General features: G+C 50.8%; 1 non-coding gene across 1 annotated transcript; it reads right to left on the reverse strand.

Annotated features, from left to right (window-relative positions):
* Nucleotides 1-2,723: 2,723 nt before the first annotated feature.
* On the reverse strand, nt 2,724-2,796 carry TRNAG-CCC (transfer RNA glycine (anticodon CCC)). The gene has a single exon. It is a non-coding gene; the product is annotated as a tRNA-Gly (tRNA).
* Between the last annotated feature and the right edge of the window lie 13,706 nt (nt 2,797-16,502).

Genomic DNA, 16,502 nt, shown 5'->3' on the forward strand with positions numbered 1-16,502 from the left:
TCATACAGTATTTGTCTTTCTCTGTCTGACTTATTTCATTTAGCATAATGCCCTCCAAGTCCAACCTTTGCTGCAAATAACAAAATTTCATTCTTTTTTATGACTGAGTATTCCATTGTGTGTATATGTGTGTGTTTGTGTGTGTTTGTGTGTATCACATCTTCTTTATCCATTCATCTGTTGATGGACATTTAGGTTGCTTCCATACCTTGATAATTGTAAATAATGCTGCTATGAACATTGGGAAAACTACTAATATTTAGATGACATATGATACACAGACAAAATCCATAAAATATACAAAATATTAGACTAAATAAGTGAATTTAACAAGGTCACTGGATACAAGATCAGTATAAGAAATCAAATGTTCTTCAATATACTATCAATGTACAATTAGGGAAAGGAATTTTTAAAAAAACACCATTTATACACCTTAAGATTAGCAAATACCTACCTAGAAATAAATCTAACCAAAATAGTGCAAGGATAGTCAATACACAGAAAACCACAAAATATTACTTAGAAATACTTTAAAATACCTAACTTAACAGAGGGGTATACCATGTTCATGGATTGGAAGACTAGATATTATAAAGGTGTTCATCCTCCACAAATCAATCTATAGATTCAATGCAGTCCCAATCAAAATCCTAGTGAGAATGTGTATGTGTGTGAGTTTGTATGTGTAACTTGGCCAGTTGAATCTAAATTTACTCCTATAAAAAAATAAAATAAAATTTATACAGAAATGCAAAAGACCAAGAAATGCCAAGACACTCTTGAAGAAGAGCAAAGCAAAAGAACTCCAGCACCAGATATTAAGACAGCATGGTATTAGTGCAAGAATAGACCAGATAGGGCTTCCCTGGTGGCGCAGTGGTTGAGAGTCTGCCTGCCAATGCAGGGGACGCGGGTTCGAGCCCTGGTCTGGGAAGATCCCACATGCCGCGGAGCGACTAGGCCCGTGAGCCACAAATACTGAGCCTGCGCGTCTGGAGCCTGTGCTCCGCAACGGGAGAGGGCGCAATAGTGAGAGGCCCGCTCACCGCGATGAAGAGTGGCCCCCGCTTGCCGCAACTAGAGAAAGCCCTCGCACAGAAACGAAGACCCAACATAGCCAAAAAAATAAATTAATTAATTAAAAAAAAAAAAAAAAAAAAAAGAATAGACCAGATAGAACAAAATACAGAGCCCCAAAACAGATCCATACAAATATGGCCACTTGATTTTTGACACAGATGATACTGCTATGCTATACTGGGGAAAGAATGGTCTTTTCAAAATGGTGCTGGGTCAATTGGATATTCATTTGGAAAAAAAGTATCTTTTAAAAATTGAAGTATAATGGACATACAACATTATATTAGTTTCAGGTGTACAACATAATGATTCTACATTTGTATACATTGCAAAATGATCACCACAATAAGTCTAGTTAATATCTGGAAAAAAGATATCTTGATCCCTATTTCACGCCATAGCAAAAATAAATTCAGGATAAGTTTAGTTCTAAATATAAAAGGTAAGGAAACTAGAAGAAAGCATGGAATATCTTCATGCCTTTGGGGTGGGCAAAGATTTCTTAAACAGGACTCACAAAGTACTAGCCATAATGGAAAAAACTTGATAAATTATTCTCCACTAAAACTAAGAACTTCTATTTATCACAAGTCACCATTAAGAAAGTGAAAAGGCAAACTACAGAGTTGGAGAAGATATTTGCAAAGCAAAGGGCTTGTGTCCAGGGCTTGTCTTGCAGATCAATAGGAATAAGATGGACAACCCAACAGAAAATGGGCAAGAGGCTTGAATAGGCACTTCACAAATAAGGCTTTGCAAATGGCCTGTAAACATATGGGAAATGCTCAACATCATCAGTCACCAGGGAGATGCAGACACCATAAGGAGCTAAAATGAAAAAGACCGACACTATTAAGTATTGGCAGGATGTGAAGCACGTAGCACTCTTGTACCCAGCCAGTGGGAGTAAGTTGGCACAACCACTTTGGAAACCTTTATGGCAGCATCAACTAAAGCTGAACTTATCCAACCCCTATGGCCTAACGATTTCCCATCTGGGCATGTATCCAACAGAAAAGCATACATTATGCCCCAAAAGACAGGTGTAAGAATGTTCACCATGGCACTATTGTCAGCAGCCACAAATTTTAAAAGCTGGATGTCCATCAGCAGTAGAATAGACAGATAAAGGGTGGTATGTTCATATGATGGTGCATTATACAGCAACTCAAAGGAACAAACTACAACTACAAGAAACAACATGGAGGATCTCACAAGCTTAACGCTGAACAACAAAAAAAAGCCAGACACAGAAGAACACATATTGTACGATGCTGTTGATAGAAAGTTCAAAACCAGGCCAAACTACTCTGTGGTGGTAGAAGTCAGGGTGGTGATTACCTTTAGGGAAAGCAGAGATTAGGGGGAGGCAAGAGCGGCTTTGGGGGATACTGGAATTAATCTATTTTTTTGAGCTGCATTCTGGTTACATATTGTGCTCATTTTTTGTTTTAGAAGTTTGATTTTTTGTTGATGTTGGCCGTGCCATGTGCCATGTGGGATCTTTTATTTATTTATTTATTTATTTATTTATTTGGCCGCGCCGGGTCTTAGTTGCAGCGTGCGGCATCTTTGTTGTGGCATGCGGGGTCTCTAGTTGTGGCATGCGGACTCAGTTGCGGCATGCATGTGGGATCTAGTTCCCTGACCAGGGATCGAACCTGGGCCCCCTACATTGGGAGTGCAGAGTCTTAACCACTGGACCACCAGGGAAGTCCCACATATTGTGTTCATTTTGTGAAAACCCATGCACTTTTCTGTCTGTATGTTACACTTCAATAAAACATTCACATTACAACAAAATTAAATGGTGGCCCAGAGAGACCTGTGAACTTGCTCAGGGTCACACACCTCTTAGACCGGCAGTTAAAGTCCTAGGTTCTTACTCCTGCTTTGTTCCCCCCCACCCCCACGTCTATGTGGAGTGGGAAGAAAACAAAACCACAGTTGCTGTTATAAAAGCTGACAGCAGAATTCCCCTGAGAGGAGGCTCTGCTTGGGAAATAACTTGCTGGGCTCTCTCTGGGCATGAAAGGAAGAACAGCATGGCCCCAGCTAATAGCCTGGAGCACTCTGGGTTTCAGGGGAGAGTGCTTGAAGAGAGATGTGGGTGGGGCGGGAGGGTGGGGGGAGACAGAGAGACAGAGAGAGGCTGAGAACCAACAAGATAACAAGATGGTGGGTGACCAGGGCGAGATGAAAACATGGCAGCCGGCCGTGAGAGGAGAGGGCAGCCGTGGGGCTTGAAGACCAGTGGTATCTGATATTCATCACTCCCCTCCCTCCTCCAGCACCCCCACCCCGCAGGAATGATCCTCCACCTTCACTGCCTTGGGTGACTAGTATTCAAGGAGGAATTAAGGAAGGAGGGGGTGCATTCCACACCTGGGCTGACAAAGTGCAGGGCCAACAGCCCACAGGTGAGAGGCAGAGAAGACCTAGAGAATTCAGCAAAAGCCAGACCCTCAGGGTGGGGGGCTCATGCTGTTCCAGTATGATTTTTAATGTGAGAAGGGGAAGGGTGAGCCTAAAAATTTGGAGCACTCGAGTTCCCTGGGTGACTGACCCTTGGGTTTCATGTGAACCAGGCAGGGGAGATTGGATGTGGTTTAGGGCCCATTGCACTCAGCTAACTTCCCCAAGCCCTTTCCTGCCCTGGTGCAGGCTGTAGAAGGTCAGACCTTTCAGCCAGATGTTACACAGACACACAAACACCGTGGAGGATGTTAGTGACCAAAGGCCAAGATGGCTGGAGGAGGCCATGGAGATTCACCTCGCTGACGTCTGGGAGCTTGAAGGAGCCCCTCTTCCCAACCCACCCCCACCCCTGCCCTGTCCAGGCCTATCCTTGGGTGGAAGGACTCTGACACTCAAAGAAACAGGGGTCAAAGGCCCCAAGGGAAGAGTCAGCAGCCCTGAGGAGCTGAGACTGAAGGAGGTGGGGGGCTTCAGCTCCCCCCAGGGCAAGTGGGAGGACGTTTACCACAGTATCTCCTTTGCCTCTCACGACTTAGAAACCCCAGTCACCTGCAGTAGGTCTAATTTGTTTGCCCAGAGGGGCAGGACCTCTCTTCTCTCAGACCTGTCACTCACATGACCCCAGTCGATCAGCAGGAAGGCTGCAGGAGGCAGTGCTAGACCATTTCTTTCGCACTGATGAGGCTCTGAGAGGCTCCAGCCCAGACACAGCTGGGAAGTCATGGGGGTGCAGGAGAGGCCGGCCCTGGGTGAGGTGGCAGCAGGGCAAGGAGCGTGCTTTGCTCCTGGTGGTTAAGGAGGCTCCAGGTCGGTGTGGGAGTGAGGGGGCAGCAGGGGTGGACACAGCCCCCAAGAGACATAGGACCCTCCTCATCGAGGCCTGTCTCCAAATGTCACCTCCTCCAGCAGGCCTTCCCAGATGCCCTCCTTAAAGAGGCTGTCCCCATTCTCATCCCCAACCTGCACTCCCAGAACACAGGCACACCAGCCCCCCATGTGAGTGGTGGTCCTGCTTTACCTGTCTTCCCACTGAGCACTGACTGACCTCTGAACAGCAGGGGCAAGGGCTCCTCTGGGTCTCCCCCAGGCTGCCAAGGTGCGCTCTGCACAGGGCAGGTGCTCACCAGCACTTTCTGAGTCAACCAGAGAGGGGTCCACGCCACCTGGAAGACTTCCTGAGGGAGGGAGCCCAGGAGAGGCAGGAGGACCTTCCAGAGTTTAGGGGAGAAGAGGGGGTGCTCAGATCTCCTATGACACCCATATGCCCACCGAACCCTGATTCTAGGGCGGACCTGCCCTTGCTGCCCTGGCTGGGGACCAGCCCATCCCCATAACTAGTCCCAGCCAGGGAAGCCCAGGTCTGGGGAGGAGAGGCTGTGACTGGGCAGAGGGCCCATCCTTCCCTGGAGCCCTTGGACCCACAGGGCCTGGAGTCTCTCAGGCCCACAGCCCCTCCCCGCACTGGCCAGAGCCGAATGGGGCTCCCTAGGAGGCAGGCGGTGAGGCTTGCCCCTCTGTCCCCAGGGATGTTCGCAGGGAAAGGGTGGCCTTCAGGGAAGGGGAGCAGGTGTTTACCTGGTTGGGAGAGGCTTGGCTGAAGTTCAAGTTTAGCTACTTAAACATGCCAAGGGGGAAAGAGATGTTGTTTGCTCCTATGTTGCTGCCTCAAAGCTCCCAGGGCACGGGTGGGGCCGGATGGGACCGAGAAAGCTGAGCGTCTGGGTCCTCAACACGCTGTGGGGATGCACAACCACTTCTCCTGGCCTGGCCCCTCCTCCCACCAGACCTCTCTTGGGAGGGTGGCACCTGGATTCTTGTCCCAGCCTGTCTGTGCAGAGATGAGAGATGAGGAGAGAGGGGACAGAGAGGCAGAGGAAGACAGGACTAGAAGGCAGAGGTGGGTGATGGGGGCAGAGGAGGGGACAAGGGAGAAGGCTCCAGAAGGCACTCAGGCAGAGGCCCTGGGAGTGGAGCAGGGCTGCCCATTTTCCTGGCCCAGAGGGAGGGAGCTACACAGGGCTGGCCCCTGTACACTGCCCAGAAGGAGTATCGTAACTTTCTGGGGGCCGGCCCCTGCCTCTCGCGCCCAAGGGCAGTTCTGAGGGTGTGTCTGAGGCTGCCGCGCATGATGGGGTGGTGTGCCCTGGGTGGGGGCCGCCTGTGAGGCCGACAGGCCTGGGACGGCACCCCCAGCCCTGTCAAGCTCCTTGATTGTTTTTTCCTGTCAGCTCTGCCTTCAGGGACGGCCTCCCGCCCAGGATGTAAGGCAGGCAGCAGCTTGTCTGACCCAGCCTGGCCCTGGGGGAGCCCCCCTCCTAGGGGGCTGAATAACCTGAGCCAGCGTGACAAGAGAGACTCTTCCCACCGCCATCCTGGGAGCCAGGGAGGCCCCCCTCCCTGCCCCCAGCTCTCCAACGTCTCCTCTGAGAGCAGGCCTGGAGCCTTTGGGATGCAGCCAGATTCCTGCTGGGCTGGTGGGCTGTGGGAGGAGGCGCAGGCGGGCTACTGATCTCTGCATCTCCCATCCCCCTCAAAGGGCGAGCCAGCCTCCTGCCTCCTCCGGCTTCCCCTCCCTGTGTCCAGGGCCTGCTTGCCTGAGTGAGACAAGAGTAATGGATGCAGCCAGGGCCTGACCCAAGTTCCTTGGCTCTGGGCCCAGCGCCAGGAACACAGTCCGTAAATATTTGGGGAGTGAATGGTGCCCGCCCCTCCCCACACAGCCGACTCACATAGCCACAGAAGGCTTGCAAGAGAAGGAAGCCTTGGTGTCCGTCTTCATCAGCCTTGCTGATGGATGTTCTTTCTAAAATCTAGCCTCTGTCCTTCAGGGGCCCCTTTACTTGGTATTGGGACCGAAATGAACTGGTCTGGCCTTTGGAAAGTTAACCATGGTCCTCACCCTGCTCCACTGTGCCCCCTCCTGGAGAGTTGTCTGCCCGCTGTCACCCTGTCTGGAAGGGCTCAGCCCTGGGTGGGCGCCCCAAAACTCCTTGGGAGTCCCCTTTCCTGCCCTACCGGGAGCCTGGAGGGGAACAGCAGCCTTCAACTCCCCCTCTCCGGTGGCCTCAGATCAAGACAACAAGGATGTCTTTTGAAGGAAGTTTCTGGACAGTTCCCATGCCAGGCAGCTGGGAATTGGAGGGAACCAGCAGCCGCAGGCTGCAGGGGGATGGCTGAAGTGGTCCCACGGTGCTCCCTGCCCCCACTCCTAGAGCCTTGGGACAGGCTATGGAGCAGGAAAGCTGGAAGTCAGGGCGGACAAGAAGGTGCTCGTGTGTGCTTTTCCAATTTTGCTCTGTTGGTCTGCCCTCACTTCATGATACTCCCTTGGCCCACTGTCTTGTCGTGTAATATGCATGGGATAGAGTATACAGTAAGTATTCAATAAATGTTAACCATTATTACTAAGACTTTTAAGACTCAAAGACCAAGCTCTCCACGTTCCCTCAGCCCTGAGTTCTGGGTGTGCTTCTCATTGCCTGGGGGAAGGAAGGCTGTGTAGGAAATAATATACTTTGGGACTGGACAAACCCCTGCCCCAACCTGCCTGCCCTGAGCAGGCTGACCTGCTCCCATCCACTGCTGCCCTCCCCACCGGGTTCTCATGGGACCCCAGATCTGGGGTCTTCCTCCATACTCCTCCAGCCTTGCCAGCCTGGTGCCCAACCCACTTCCGGGAAGAAGGACATAAACACAGCTGAGATAGATTAGAGCCCCCAGCATCCTCTCCGGAAGCACCAGAATAGTTGGGGTTCCTGTCTGGGTCAGGGAGGTCTGGGAATTCCTAGGGCTTGTGTTAGGGAGCCCAGGGAGTAGGGAAGCACCCCTTCCAGGAGCTAAGGAGAGAGGGAGCAGGGTGGTCCCACCCAAAGGTGGTGTTCAGACCCCTACCACCTCTGCCTGCATACCTAATGGGTGTGAAGGGGTATCTCCTTGTGGTTTTGATTTGCATTTCCCAGATGACTAATGATGTTGAGCATCTTTTTTAAAGCGCTTATTGGCCATTTGTATATCTTCTTTGGCGAAATGTCTGTTCAGATGCTTTTTAACCACCTTGCTGGCACCAAGCCACTAGGCTGTCCTGCCTGCATACATTCTCCCCGTAGCAGCCTGTCCTTCGCTAAGTGAGACTCTAGCCAGGCTCTTCCCTGCTTAAACCTTTAATGACTCCCCACTGCTTGCAGCTGAACTTGCCAAACTGTGTTCTGTGAAAAGTGTTTGGGGAGAGGTCAGGAGAGGTTCCTTTGAAGATGGTTCCATGGTCAAATTATGGTCACAATTTGGGGAAATGCTACGTCCTCTCACCCATGCCAGGAGTTTGCCAACACATGTTGGCCCAAGGAAGTCCCAAGGCAAACATTCCCCTCCTTAACCCAGCATTTCCCAAATGAATTTGATGATAAATTCACACTCTCCTCACCTTGTATTTTCTTTTTTACAGCTTTATTGAGATATAACTCACAAATCATACAACTGACTCATTTAAAGCATGCAACTGAATGGTTTTTAGTATAGTCACAGAGATGTGCAGCCATCACTAGTATCAGTTTTGGAACATTTTCATCACCCTCAAAAGAAACCCCATACCCCAACCTGCCCCCCTTATCCCTCCCTCTCATCTCTGGGCAACTACTAATCTACTTTCTATCCCTATATTTGCCTGTTGTGGACATTTCATAGAAATGGAATCATACTAGATGCAGCCTTTTGTGACTGTCTCCTTTCACTCAGCAAAATGTTTTCATGGTTCATCCATATTGTAATGTGTATCAGTACTTCATTCATTTTCGTGGCCAAATAATTGTCCGTAGTGTGGATAAGCTACATTTTGATTCATCAGTTGATGGACATTTGTGTTGTTTTTACTTCGGAGCTATTTTGAATAATGCTGCTATGAACATTCATGTACAAGTTTCTGTGGGAACGTGTGTTTTCATTTCTCTTGGGGTATATACTTGGGAGTGGAATTGCTGGGTCAAATGGTAACTCTATGTTTAACTATTTGAGGAAATTCCAGACTATTTTGAAGCAATTGCATCATTTTACATTCCCACCAGCAGTGTATTAGGGCTCCAATTTCTCCACATCTTTGCCAACACTTATCTGATTTTTTGGTTCTAGCCATCCTTGTGGGTGTGAAGTGGTATCTCATTGTGGTTTGATTTGCATTTCCCTAATTATTAGAGATGTTGAGCATTTTTCATGTGCTTGTTGGCCATTTGTATATCTTCTTTGGAGAAATGTCTATTCAGATCCTTTGACCATTTTTAAACTGGGTTACTTGTCTTTTTATTATCGAATTGTAAATGTTATTTATACATTCCAGATGCAAATCCCTTATCAGATATATGATTGATATTTTAGTTCATTCTATGGGTTATCTTTTTGCTTTCTTAAAGGTGTCTTTTTATTTATTTTTATTTATTTATTTTTATTTATTTAGGCCATGCCACGTAGCATGCAGGATCTTAGTTCCCCTACCAGGGATCGAACCCATGCCCCCTGCCGTGGAAGCACGGATTCTTAACCACTGGACCACCAGGGAAGTCCTTAAAGGTGTCCTTTGAAGCACAACTTTGATTAAGTTCAGTGTCTCAATCCATTCTGGCTGCTCTAATGAAATATCTCAGACCAGGGAGCTTCTAAACAACAGAAATTTATGTCTCACAGTTTTAGAGGCTGGAAGTCCAAGATCAGGGTGTCAGCATGGTCAGGTGAGGGCCCTCTTCTGGGTTGCAGACTTCTTGTTTTAGCCTCACATGACAAAAGGGGCTAGGGAGCTCTGTGGGCCTCTTTTATAAGGATATAATCCCAGTCACAAGGGCTTTGCCCTCATGACCTTATAACCTCCCAGAGGTCCCACCTCCTAAAATCATTACCTTGGGCATTAGGATTTCAACATATGAATATGGGTGGGGGGGTGGGGACACAAACATCCAGACCACAGCATTCAGTTTATCTGTTTTTTCTTTTGTTGTTTGTGCTTTTGGTGTTACAGCTAAGAATCCATTGCCAAATACAAGACCACAAAGACTAACCCCTATGTTTTCTTCTAAGAGTTGTATAGGTTTACCTCTTATATTTAGGTCTTTGATCCATTTTGAGTTAATTTTTGCATATGATCTGAGGTAGTGATTCAACTTCATTCTTCTGCATGTGAATATCCCAGTCCCCCTCTGCGGCCCGCCTTGTATATTTACAAAACCTCCAGTAGCATCTCATGGAACCCTGGTGCTTCAGGGAACACCAGTGGGGAACTGCCAACCTATATGATCAGGTCCAAGTGTCTTAGCCTAGCCAAGGCCTCTCACCATCTGCCCCCAACTGGCCTCTTGCTGTTCCTTAGACTTGCACTGGGTTTTTCTGCCTCCAGGCCTTAGTATATACTGTTCTAACACTTTGCCCAACCACTATCACATTCACACACATCATCCACCTTTTCCTACTGAAATTCACTTATCCTCTAAGGGATAATAATAGCTAACATTTATTGAGCACTTGCTACGTACCACTTTCCTAAGCGCTTTATTTGTAGTATTATCTCATTTAATGCTTACACTAACCCTATGACGTATATACGCCTATTATCCTCATTTTATAGGTGAGGGAATCGAAGTTCAACATGGGTAAGTAAACTGCCCAAGGTTGCACAGTTAGCAAGTGATGGAGGGAGAATTTAAACCCAGACCGTCTGCCTCCAGAGGCCCTGCTCTAACAAATCACTGCCCGCCAATCAACCGTCGTTCATCACCCCCACTCTGCCCACTACTTCACTGGTACCAAAATATATGTACTGAACTCTACTATGTATTTTGCTGAAATACCAAGTTAGCAAATGAGTAAAAGAATGAATAGAACTGCATTGTCAGAGCTGGAAGGGCCTCAAGCTTCCTGGAATGTGGGGTACACTCCAGGATAACAGGCTCTGTGACTCACCCAGGGTCACAAGGTGGGGCAGAAACCGTATCAGGATGAGGTCTCCACCTCCTGCCGGTAGTTTTGATGCCATACCTGCTGTTTCTCCATTCAATACACGTTTACTGAGTTCCTTGCCTGTGCCAGGCCCCAGTCTGAGCCCCATCTGAGACAAACAGAACAAGACCCCTGGGACCCTGCCCTGTCTCTCTCCCCGGGGACAATGGGGCTTAGGCCTGGCAGGGCTCCTCCCGGGTTTCAAGGGCCATCCCCTGGGTTCCGACCCAGCTTTCCCTGTTCCCTTGGAGGAAGCGCTGAGAATGGGAGATGGCAGGCAGTCAGGGGCACAGAGCTGGCCGGGAGGAAGGGCCCCAGGTCCAGTTCTTTTCCTGGCACCCTTGTTTGCCGCGTGCCCCTGACTTCCGGTGGTTGTTTCCGCCCCACCCATAACCTCCCTGGCTGAGTGGGCAGCTGGCCTGGGACTGGAATTCTCCCACCATCCTCAATTTCAGCTGTCTCTTGGATGGGCAGTCCCTCAAAGCCCAACAGACATGGATGAGAATCTTGCTCCCTCCACCAGCTGCATAACCTTGGGCCTGTCACTTTGCCAGTCTAAGTCTTTGTTTCCTCTTCTGGAAAAGGGGACAATGGGACTGACCTCACAGGTTTGTCATGAAGAATAAAAAACATAATATACATAAGGGGCCTGGCACAATGAGACTCCCAATACAAAATGTTATCTCTTTTCTCAGCCTAGCTCTTCCCACTTACCTCCTCCAGGAAGTCTTCCAGGATGCCCTCTTTCCCCTGTCTCTCCATCCCTGTGTTGGGGTCCCAGTCTGAGCCCTGGGGAAGGCCAACTGGGCTCCTGCGTGATGGAGGTGCTATGATGGGGTTCTCCAGGTGCTAATATCTCCACGAGCTCTCAAGTGTCCATTTCTCTCACATAGACGTGTCCATGTCTCATAGGGAATGGGGCTGAAGGGGACCCACAGGGAGCTTCATGAGTTTTTCAATGGACCAGTTCAATTCAATGCACATCATTGACCTCGACTCCAAGCAGAGCACTGTGGTAGGAGCTAACGGCAGGGTGGAGAGAAAGGGGGTCTGAGCTTACTTTTCCTGGAGTATTGAGCTATAGGGGGAGAGATAGCCACTGCCACCCCCACACCCATCGCAATAAAAAATAACATTTATTGAGCTATTACTATGTGATAGACATTGTGCAAATTCTTTTACTCTCCACAATGACTCTATGCTTAGGGTGCAATTTTAAACTCAATTTTACAGATATAGAAACTGAGGTACAAAGAACTTAAGCAACTTTGCTCAAGTGAATAAGTGACATCTGGCCAAATGTGACACATGCTCTATCAGAGGGAGGAACAGGGTTATGCTGGAGCAGAAAGCATCCACTGAGATCCAGGGAGCCTGGGAAGACGATGGGTTTCAGCTGGCCTTGAAGGAAGAGGGGCTGTTCATGGGCAGGAAGAAGTAGGAGCGCTGCTTGCAGGCAAAGGCCTCAAGAAGGGGGCGAGCAGGCATGTGGGGGATGAAGATCTGCCTGGCAGCTGGGGCTGTGTGGGGAGGACGGGAGTGCAGAGGGCAAGGGCAGAAGGTGAGCAGGACGGTCATGGAAGACCTCAAGCCCCCGGCTGAGGACCTGGGCTTCAGGTTTGGTTCTGCAAGGCATCCAAGGTAGTGTTTTAAGTGGAGTCAGATCAGAGGAGAGGAGGAGGGCCTCCTGGGGCCAGGTGACAATGGTCTAGGGGGAGAGAAGGGAAAGGTATGGTGGGTAGCCCGATGCCAGGCGCTCCCCGTGTGTGATCTGTTAGCCTCCCAACAGTCCCTAGAGTTGGGCATGATCATCACCTCTTTGGAAATAAACTGAGGCTCAGAGCTGACCAGAGGTGGGTTAGCGGCTAATGGCATTGGGGTGGGGGCCCCTGTTCCCTAAGGTGAGGCCAGGCCCCAAACCATGTCTGCCCACTGGCGGCGAGGGTGGGTGTGCAGTACTCTGAGGTCTTCTCAGGGTGTCTGTGGGTGCAGGGAGGAGGGTGGGCATGGAATGAATGAGGTGGGGCATCTGGGGTTACAAATGGGGTCACCAAGAGAGCTAGAACAACAGGGGGCCAAACGGAAGGAAGGGCATAGCTGAGGGGCTGGAGCCCAGGGTGCAGGTGGTGAGAGGCCTGCGGGGGTTGGGACCCCAGGGGTTATCTTCAGTGAGTTTGTTGTGGGCCCGGCTGACCACACAGAACCAGGCTGGCATGGCCTGATCAACAGCGGAGCTCAGGCTGGTGCTCTCGGGGAAAGGCCTAGGTTTGGGGTACAAACCTTGGGGTCCCTCCTGGACTCTGGCCTCCATGTCTATCTCTAGCCCTGCCCTGGGGCCTCGGACAGATTGCCAGCCAGACCTGCACCTCCACCTAGGAGGCCCTAGAGGTCCCCCAGACTCACTGGCTGTCTTTACTGCTGACTTCTCCCATGTGCCCTGCATCCCATCGCCACCAACTCCTGCCCACACTCCTCATCCAAATATCTCGACAGTCCACCTACATCTCTACAGTAAGGCAGCCCCTCACCCCTTCTCACTTCTGTCCCCACATCATCCCCCAGATGGGTCTCCCTGACTCCCAACCAGAGGAAGCTTTTGAATCCACAAAGGCTGTCAGCTTACTCCAAGGCAAGAACCCCTCATTTCTCTTCAGTTCCAAGGCCAGCAAGCTGATGCCCAAACTCCAGGCTCTAGTGCATTCCTGAGCGTGTCCCTTACAGCCAGCTGTACTTGTGATTGCTGCCCACTGTCCTACCTACTGCATCTCAGTGCCCCCCACCTCTCCACACTCCACTCGTAAGTTCCCTTCTCAGCAGCCATGGCGGACTGTGCTCTCACCCTACCTCAGGGCTACACCTGTCAGGGGCGTGGCCCAGAGCAGTCCAGCCACTTCGGGAGTGACCTTGACATCCTCCAAGCCCCATCTGACTCTTTACCTCAGATGAGTCCCTGATGCCCAGGACAATCCCCCAGAGGGAAAAGGCCAAGCCCCTGGGGGATTGTTTTACAGGAAAGTGAAATCTCCATCATTGCCCTCATCATGCTAACAGTTAAGCGAAGGGGGCAGTGCCAGGGCCTGTCTGGAACCCCTGCCTGCCCCGCCCACTCCCCACTAAATCATTCTTTGTCCCAGCTCTTCCCCCAGCACCATTTCCTCCCTGCCCCCCGACCCCACCTTCATGGCTGCCTGAGTCATTTATACCCCAGGGCCCTGGTTTCTGTGTGCGATGCTGTAACATCCTGCCCCATCCCTGCCAGGTAGGGCTCCCTGCCTTTTAATAGCAACCTTCAGGAAACAGGCCTTAAGCCACAAGAAGGTTGCCCAGTGGTGAGAATTTCTGTGATCCTGGCAGGAAAGGAGAGGGCCATGAGGAGGAGGAACTTCTGCTGTCTCCCAGATCAGAGTCCAGAAGGGTGCCCTGCCTTGCACATCAGACTCTGGGTCCTGAGAGCAGGCTTGCATCTCCCCCCCTCAGTCTGCCTTTTAATCCACTCTTTAGCTCGCTGAAACTTGCAAGCAGATTTCAAATTAGCGGTAACTCACCCCACTGCCCTTCTTGCCGCTGCTGGCCACTCAGGGGTGAGGTCCCAAGTGAGGGGCTGGTTGGGGACGGGGCGGTGCTGGGATGAGGGGCGAGAGCTGGGAGGAGGCTACAACCTGTGTTACTCAGGGCCCTGGCCCGTCCGGAGCAGGCGGGGAGGAGGAAGTGAGTCAGTGGGCATAGCAATTCATGCCTCAGAATTCTGACTTTCCTTTTCAACCCACTGAGCCAAGACGTTTGTCCCAACAGGATCCTGCAGTGGGGGAGGGGAGGGGAGGGGAGGGGAGCAAGAGGATATTTATGAGACAGAGCTGGCCTCTCACTCACCTCTACCAGGTTCACTTTTTTAGGGCCATAAACAGTATGTGGCCAACTGAACTCAGCCAGACATGCAGTGGTTGAAGACCTACTGTGTGTGAGGGACTATCATGGGTGCTGGAAATACAGGTGTAATTGACAGTGAGCACAACTAGTACTTAGTGAGCGACTTCTGGGTCCCAGTTCTGCTGTTTTTCAACAAACCTGGGAGTCTGGTATCTGTGTCCAATTTACAGTGAGGAAACTGAGACTAAGAGGTGAAGGGACTTGTCCAAGGTCACAGCCCTATCAGTCTATAATCATACTATGAGCCCAGCCTACAAGTCAGTGCAAGGCCTGGAAGATGCAAGAGTGATTACATCTGTGTGTGTGTGTGTGTGTGTGTACACAGGAGAGCAGGGGGCAGGGGTGAGGGAAGAAAGTGAAAACTCATGAAAGATTCAAAGAACAAGTGGATATTTTCCAAGTGAACAAGGGGGTGTAGGGCATTCCCGGCAGAGGGATCAGCCTGTGCAAAAATCAAGTGGCACGGACCAGCCCTGGCGTGTCTGTGGAATCCTGCCGGGGGCAAGGCACCGCGACAGAGGCTGTTACAGGGGAGCAGGCTGTGGGGACAAGGCGGAGGTGCTGAGTCAGTTCTGGATGCTCAGAATCTGGGAAGCCTGTGGGTGGCCAGCTGGAGGTGACTGGCAAGAGTTGAACATCAAGGCTGGAGCCTGGAGGTGCTTGGGTGTGGGTCATCAGCATGCAGAAGAATGGTTATGCACAAAGGGTGACCTGGGGAGGCAGAGGGATGAGCGTGAACAGCAGCCCAGGGTGGGCTGGTGAATCTCACAAGGGGGTGAGGGTGCTGGGCAGAGATAGTGAGGGAGGAGGGCCAAGAGAAGGCACAGAGGGCAGTCAACAGGGTCACGGCTGCCACCCCAGAGAGGTCAGGGGCAAAGAACCAAAGACTACTACCGGGCGTGCCCCTCAGAGGAGGCTGGTTCCCAAGTGGATAAGGTTACAGTGAGATGAGGGGGCTGAAGCCAGGTTGGGGAGGTAGAAGGGACCAAGACAACCCAAGGGCAGAATCCTTACTCCAGGGAGAGCAGACAGGTGACTGATCTCAAGGATGTGACTTCTAAGCTGTGTGTGTACTGGAAGAACAGAAGGCAGCCAAGATGACTGGGGGATGGGGGAAGCGGGGTGCCTGGTGGAGATATTCATACCTCTTGCACCTTGGGCATCTCAGTATTTTCAGCTGTAAAGTGGGAGACATCTCCACCTCATAAGGTTATTAGAAGATAACATACATAAAGGGCGGGACACACAGTAGGTGCTCAATAAACGTAAGCTTCCCTTCTGAATTCAAATGTTCATAAAACATTCAGAGACACATAGTCACATAGGCAAACAGGTGTGAATGTGCAAGGGACCACGTGCACAGATACATGTTCCAATCAACACGTATATAGGAGTGCTCCATAGACAACCACACATGGCCCTCCACCCTTAGGAGTATCTCTAGGAAGTTAGTAGGAGTGTGTGGAGGAGGTAGATGAAGCCCCCCACCTGTCCAGATTTCCCACCTGGCCAAGAAGAATCCTGCCAGTAAGAAGGCATCTCCCCAAGAAATGGCAAGGCCCTAGGGGGCTGGTGACTCAGCTCAGCTGGGGCTACCAAGTGGGCCCCCGTGGCCTCCCAAACTTGAAGAGGCCACCTTGGCATGAGGTAGAGAATGCTATAGAGTCCTAATCTCCCAGCCAGGAGGGCAGGGCTTGTGCAGCAAGGCCAGGCCGTGGCGGGCAGCAAGGGGACCATGGAGAGGGTTGAAGGAACTAGAAAGACAAAGGGGTTGGCCAGCAGGGAAGTTTCCTGATGTCTGCAGCCTGCTCGCCAGGCCCCTGTGGGGGTCACTGCCCATTTATCCCTGGAACCCCTCTGCTCCTTCCATCCCCCACCCCCTGCGTACCCCACCACACATATACCTGAAGTCCAAGTCAAATCAGCGCCCTGGCTCCTTGTCACTCACTCTCTCCCTCCCTCCCTCTGCCCCTGTCCCTGCTCAGCCCACTTCACCCATTGCCTAAATTATTACAGCAGCCCCTTCCTGCTCCCCAGCCCAG

The sequence above is a fragment of the Balaenoptera acutorostrata genome, chromosome 20, assembly GCF_949987535.1.
Source record: "Balaenoptera acutorostrata chromosome 20, mBalAcu1.1, whole genome shotgun sequence".
In the NCBI taxonomy this organism is placed as follows: Eukaryota; Metazoa; Chordata; class Mammalia; order Artiodactyla; family Balaenopteridae; genus Balaenoptera; species Balaenoptera acutorostrata.